The sequence below is a fragment of the Callorhinchus milii genome, unplaced genomic scaffold, assembly GCF_018977255.1.
Source record: "Callorhinchus milii isolate IMCB2004 unplaced genomic scaffold, IMCB_Cmil_1.0 Scaffold59, whole genome shotgun sequence".
Taxonomy (NCBI): Eukaryota; Metazoa; Chordata; class Chondrichthyes; order Chimaeriformes; family Callorhinchidae; genus Callorhinchus; species Callorhinchus milii.
Genome location: NW_024704800.1, coordinates 117955 through 125319, shown reverse-complemented (window position 1 = coordinate 125319; position 7365 = coordinate 117955).

Sequence of the window (7365 nt, the reverse complement as noted above, 5' to 3'; positions counted from 1 at the left end):
GGTAGAGTGCGTCCTGGTTGGGGTAGAGTGGGGCAGTCGGGGCTAGTTGAGGTTAGAGCGGGGCAGTGGTGGCTGGTTGGGGTAGAGTGGGGCAGTGGAGGCTGGTTGGGTAGAGTGGGGGCTGGTTGGGGTAGAGTAGGGGCTGGTTGGGGTAGAGTGGGGGCTGGTTGGGGTTAGAGCGGGGCAGTGGGGGCTGGTTGGCGTAGAGTGGGGCAGTGGGAGCTAGTTGGGATAGTGTGGGAGCTGGTTGGGGTAAAGTGGGGGCCGGTTGGGGTAGAGTGGGGGCTGGTTGGGGTAGTGTGGGAGCTGGTTGGGGTAAAGTGGGGGCCGGTTGGGGTAGAGTGGGGGCTGGTTGAGGTAGAGTGGGGGCTAGTTGGTGTAGAGTTGGGCAGTGGGGGCTGGTTGGGGTAGAGTGGGGCAGTGGGGCTGGTTGGGGTAGAGTGGGGCAGTGGGGGCTATTTGGGGTGGAGTGGGGGCTGGTTGGGGTAGAGTGGGGGCTGGTTGGGGTAGAGTGGGGGCCGGTTGAGGTAGAGTGGGGGCTAGTTGGTGTAGAGTTGGGCAGTGGGGGCTGGTTGGGGTTAGAGCGGGGCAGTGGGGGCTGGTTGGGGTAGAGTGGGGCAGTGGGGGCTAGTTGGGGTAGAGTGGGGGCTAGTTGGGATAGAGTGGGGTCTCGTTGGGGTAGAGTGGTGTCTGGTTGGGGTAGAGTGGGGGCTGGTTGGGGTATAGTGTGGGCTGTTGGGGTAGAGTGGGGGCTAGTTGGGTAGAGTGGGGGCTGGTTGGTGTAGAGTGGGACAGTGGAGCCTGGTTGGGGTAGAGTGGGGGCTAATTGGGGTAGAGTGGGGCAGTGGGGCTTATTGGGGTAGAGTGGGGCAGTGGGGGGTTGGGTAGAGTGGGCAGTGGGGGCCGGTTGGGGTAGAGTGGGGCAGTGGGGGCCGGTTGGGGTAGAGTGGGGCGGTGGGGGCCGGTTGGGTAAGAGTGGGGCTGTGGGGCGGTTGGGGTAGAGTGGGGCAGTGGGGCGGGTTGGGGTAGAGTGGGGCGGGGGGGCCGGTTGGGTAGAGTGGGGCGGTGGGGCCGGTTGGGGTAGAGTGGGGCGGTGGGGCCGGTTGGGGTAGAGTGGGGCGGTGGGGCGGTTGGGGTAGAGTGGGGCGGTGGGGCCGGTTGGGGTAGAGTGGGGCGGTGGGGCCGGTTGGGGTAGAGTGGGGCGGTGGGGCCGGTTGGGGTAGAGTGGGGCGGTGGGGGCCGTTGGGGTAGAGTGGGCGGTGGGGGCCGGTTGGGTAGAGTGGGGCGGTGGGGGCCGGTTGGGTAGAGTGGGGCGGTGGGGGCGGTTGGGGTAGAGTGGGGCGGTGGGGCCGGTTGGGGTAGAGTGGGGCAGTGTGGGCCGGTTGGGGTAGAGTGGGGGTGGGGGCCGGTTGGGGTAGAGTGGGGCGGTGGGGCCGGTTGGGGTAGAGTGGGGCGGTGGGGGCCGGTTGGGGTAGAGTGGGGCGGTGGGGGCCGGTTGGGTAGAGTGGGGCGGTGGGGGCCGGTTGGGTAGAGTGGGGCTGTGGGGCGATTGGGGTAGAGTGGGGCGGTGGGGCCGGTTGGGGTAGAGTGGGGCGGTGGGGGCCGATTGGGGTAGAGTGGGGCAGTGGGGGCTGGTTGGGGTAGAGTGGGGCAGTGGGGGCTGGTTGGGGTTAGAGTGGGGCAGTGGGGGCTGGTTGGGGTAGAGTGGGGCAGTGGGGGCTGGTTGGGGTAGAGTGGGGCAGTGGGGCCGGTTGGGTAGAGTGGGGCGGTGGGGGCCGGTTGGGTAGAGTGGGGCGGTGGGGGCCGGTTGGGGTAGAGTGGGGCGGTGGGGGCCGGTTGGGTAGAGTGGGGCGGTGGGGCCGGTTGGGGTAGAGTGGGGCGGTGGGGGCCGGTTGGGGTAGAGTGGGGCGGTGGGGGCCGGTTGGGGTAGAGTGGGGCGGTGGGGGCCGGTTGGGGTAGAGTGGGGCGGTGGGGGCCGGTTGGGGTAGAGTGGGGCGGTGGGGGCCGGTTGGTCGGCACAGGGCCGCGATGGGCCACATGTCCTCCTGTGCTGTGGTGTCCTGTAGTTCAGTGGTTACAACACTCGCCTTTTCACGTGTGACATCTGCGTTCAGTTCCCGGTCAGAGGGCCACACATTGGGCTCGTTATCGTACTCCGCACACGCACACACACACGTACACACACGCACACACACGCACACACACACACACACGCACACACACACACACACGCACACACACACGCACACACACACACACACGCACACACACACGCACACACACACACACACGCACACACACACGTACACACACGCACACACACGACACACACGCACACACACACACACACACACACACGCACACACACACACACGCACACACACACACACACACACACACACGCACACACACACGCGCACACACACACACACACACGCACACACACACACGCACACACACGCGCACACACACGCGCACACACACACGCACACACACGCACACACACGCGCACACACACGCGCACGCGCACACACACAGACACACGCGCACAGACACACGCACACACGCACACACACACGCACACAGACACACGCACACACGCACACACACACGCACACACACACGCACACACACGCACACACACACGCACACACGCGCACACATACACAGACACACACACGCACACACGCGCACACACACGTACACAGACACACGCGCACACACACACGCACACACACACGCGCACAGACATACACACACGCGCACAGACACACACGCACACGCACACACACGCGCACAGACACACGCACACAGACACGCGCGCACACACACGCGCGCACACACACGCGCACACACACGCGCACAGACACACGCGCACAGACACACGCGCACAGACACACGCGCACAGACACACGCGCACAGACACACATACAGAGGCACACACACAGACGCGTGCACACAAAGTCACACACACACACGCAGACACATGCACACAGACAAATGCACACACATACACGCGCGCAGACACACGCAGACACACACGCACACGTGCCTGTGTTTCCCGGCAGTCAATGGGAACCCACTGGTCAATCGATTGGGGGTCATAATTCCTTCAAAACAATAACAACAACAATTTGGTCAGTCGAACCCTCGGCTGTTTGTGGGGACATCGTTGGGCGCGATCGGCTGCTGCGTTTCACCCATAAAACCCACAGTCACTACACTTTACTGTGTATCCTGTGAAGCACTTTGAGACGTTTCAGTGACGCGATGAAGCGCAGAGTCACACCTCGCGGTTACTATTAAGATTAAGGTTCTAACTACAGGTCGATGTTGTCCTCAGGTGGAGATGAACGGTTGGATTGAAGCGATAACCGGGTCCATTTCAGCGTCGTCGGAGCGACAAGAGGAACGTACCCCCACCCCCACCGGGCCCCAGGGTGGGGGGGGAGGAGGAGGAGGGGGGGGTCTGAGCCGTGCCATGACCATGCCACCCATCTCCCCACACAGCGCGGGGGAGACTGTGACCCTGCGCAGAGACAAGGACCCCAACCGGGAGAAAGATCGTGAGAAAAGGTTCAGTTTCTTCAAGAAAAAATGAGACGCAGAGAACGAGGAGAGGAGAGGAGAGGAGGTGGGGGTTAAATCCCGGCTCCAGGCGTTTTTTTATAGGTTAAATAAAAAAACAAACGCGGAGGGGAGGGAAGGGGGGAATAAACAGCGGGGAGGGGGGGAGTTTGGGTGTGTGTGTGGGTGCGGGGAGGGGAGGGGAGGGGGGAAAAGAACGCTAACACATTTTCGCACGTCACCTCGGCTTGTTTTCTGAACGCTTTGCGTGCGTGTGTGTCTCTATCTCTCTCTCCCCTCCCTCCCTCTCTCCGCTCACCCCTCATCCCCAGGAGATACTGGGGGGAGGGGTTGGGGATGGGAGGAGAGAGAGAGAGAGAAAGAGAGAGCGCAAAAAGAGGGAGGGAGAGAAATTCATTCGGTCCCTCTGATTGAGTGAGTCAGTACTTTGTGTGTGTGGAGTGTGTGTGTGGAGTGTGTGTGTGGTGTGTGTGTGGAGTGTGTGTGTGTGTGTGGAGGTTTGTGTGGAGTGTCTGTGTATTGTGGACAGTGGGGAGTCACAGGGCAGAACATTCCCAGTTTTTCCTGTGTTCAGGAACATTTCGAGAGACGGATAAAGTTGGGAGTGGTTTTGAAAGCCAACGTGAAGCTGTCGGGCGCTTCTCAGCGCTGCGAGAGATGGTGTTTGGCTGTTTTATTCTGATCTGAAATGTTTTATTTCTGTCTGAGCTTTTACCGCGGTTTCTAGGAATGGTTCAGTCTTTTGAGAGTTTATTGGATTTTGGGGGTGAGCCGTGTCCCTAACCACAGTCCGACACTAACCCGTCACCTCTATTCTTGCACTTTCTCACTCACTTGTTCTCCCGGTGATGAGTTTTCTCTCTTCTGTTCTGTTCCTCCCATTTTACATTGTGTTGGTGCCATTTCCTTACTTGTACCTCCCTCTAACAAACTCTCTTCCTCTGTCTATCTCTCCTCTCTCTCTCTCTCTCTCTCTCTTTCACTCTATCTCTCTGTCCCCAATCTGTCTCTCTCGCTCCCTTTCTCCAATCTGTCTCATTCCCTCTCTCACTTCACTTTTCTCCGGTCTGTCTAACTCCCTCCCTCTCTCCCTGACCTGTCTGACTCCCCCCTCTTTCTCTGATCTCTCACACTCCCCCCCCCCCCCCCCTCTCACACACACCATCCTGTATCGAAATGGATCCCATCCCATTAAAAGGCAAGCACATAGCACATTATTAGGGATGATTTTCTGAGCACGCGGTTGGTTGCAGGTGACGGGAGAAACAGATTTAATTCAGTTTGTTTTTAAAATAAGTTTTGTTTTTAACTTTTAACTGTGCCTTTTCCCCCTTCCCTCCCTCCCTCCCTCCCTCTCTCCCTCTTCCCTAGTTCCTCCACACTCCCCCCCCTCACACAAACACCCTCATACACTCACCCTCACACACACACACACACACCCCTCACACATACCCCCCTCATATATACCATCATACACACATCCTCACACACACACACACACACACAGCAAAAACTGGAACTATACCAGACTGAGGGGTGGGATGGAGGTGTGACAGACCAGTGACAGACTGTGTCTTGGGTACAGTGTGTGTGTGTGTGTGTGTGTGTGTGTGAGTGCGTGTGTGTCCCAGGGCCTTGTTTTGGGGGTTGTGTGTATGATGGGTAGTTTTGCTGACCAGAGAGCGCGAGACATGGACGGGCTGATATTTCTCTCCCGTCGAGTCTCTGAGACGACCGACCGGAGCTTCACTTCCCGTCAGACATCGGACACTTCAGTTTCCAATTTCGAAACGGATTCAATAAATAAATAAAAAAGAGTTAAACTTACATTAAAAAAAATGTTTCAATTCAGCTGCTGTCGGTGATTGTTTTACTGTTCGGTCACTCACACTCCTCTCCATCTCTCTCTCACTCCCTCCCCCTCTCTCCTTCCCCTCTCTCCTCTCTTCTGCCCTCACCCTCCCTCCCACCCTCTCTCTTTTCCCTCTCTCTCTCCCTCCCTCCCTCCTCTCGTCTCTGGCTCAACCTCTCCCATGTCAAGGACTTTATAACAATAATAATCGTTGCATTTGATACAACGCCTTATCACGCCGTTGAGACTGTTTTGTGGGCGAAACACGGCAGCGCACACAGCGACATCCCACAAACAGCCATGAAATGAGTGACCACTTCTATTTGGAGGATTGTCGGCCAGGACACGAGAGAGAGAGAAACTCCCTTCTCTTTTTGAATAGCGCCGCAGGAGATCTTTAACATCCACCTGAACAGACTGAGTGAGATTTAACGTTAACATCCAAACAACGTTAAACAGTTACTAAACAGCACAAACTCATCCAGGACTCCGACCTTTCATCAAGAAATCCGTGTTGAAAACATGACACCAAAGCGTGTAAGTATTTGGGAAGGAGGGAGGGAGGGAGGGAAAGATGTATTAAAGATGTGTACTGAGGTTAGTGTTAGTCTGGATTGAGAGTGAGAGACGAAGTGCTGTGTTAACACTTTGTGGTGTCCCGTAGCTCTGGTTAGAGCGCTCGTAAGCGAGGACTTGGGTTCGATTTCTGAGCAGGTCTGAGCAAAGCTTTAGTTTCCTTACTCCACACACACCGCACATACACACACACACTCCCACACATACACACACACCCCACATACACACACACACACACCCCACATACACACACACACCCCATACACACACACACACACACCCCATATACTCACTTCACTCACAGTGGGAACCCGCTTGTTAGTCGATTGGTGGAGATGATAATACTTTTTTAAAAAATTAAGAATTTGGTCACTTCAACCCACACTGTTTGTGGGGACGTCGTTGGGTGCAATTGGCTGCCGTGTTTCGCCCACAAAACACACAGTCACTTCCCTTTACAGCGTATCCTGTGAAGCGCTTTGAGACATCTCGACGACGTGATAGGGCGCCGGGTCAAAGGCGAGGACCCACAGCATGAGCGATAAATACAGGGGAACTGTGGAGGAAGTTGAAACGTTGCCGGTCCCTTGTGCCACCAGATGGTGGTGTGGGATTGCGTTCAGCTGCCCTGACCTTCAGGGACGAGAACACATCACGAGAAAATCCCTCCAGTGTAGGTGCAGCGTATCGGGTCTGTTGTCTGTTCACACACACACAGAGGTAGTGATCATCAGATCAGGGAACTGAGGCTGCGTTTGCAAACCGGTGTCCTCTGGCGCGAGTGCCACGATTCGGCCGAGTCACGGGATAATTGATCATTTAATCCTTGCATTTGACATAGCGACCTATCACATCGTCGTGACTCTAAGCGCTTCACAGGATATCACTGTAGAGTGTAGTGACTGTATTCTGTGGGCGAAATTGTGCACAGCAGTATCCCACAAACTTGATTGAGTGACCAAATTATTATTATTTTGTTTCAAGGGATTATTAACCCCTTAAAGCGATTCGCCAATTGACTAACAACCATTTCCTACTTACAGCTGTAAACAGGTGTGTGTGTATGTGGACTAAGGAAACTTGCCTAAGGTTTCCAATGAGCACATATTCCTTTGAGGAATAAGAATAAGAATGCCACAGGAAAGGTGGTGCAGCCGTGGCTAACTGGAGCAGTTAGGGAAAGTATCAAATCAAAAGAAAAAGCCTATAAAACAGCGAAGATGAGTAGTAAACCCGATGATTGGGAGAACGTTAGGAAACAACAGAGGAGGACCAAAAAATTGATCAAGAGGGAGAAAATAGATTACGAGGGCAAACGAGCAAAGAACATAAAAATAGACTCCAAGAGT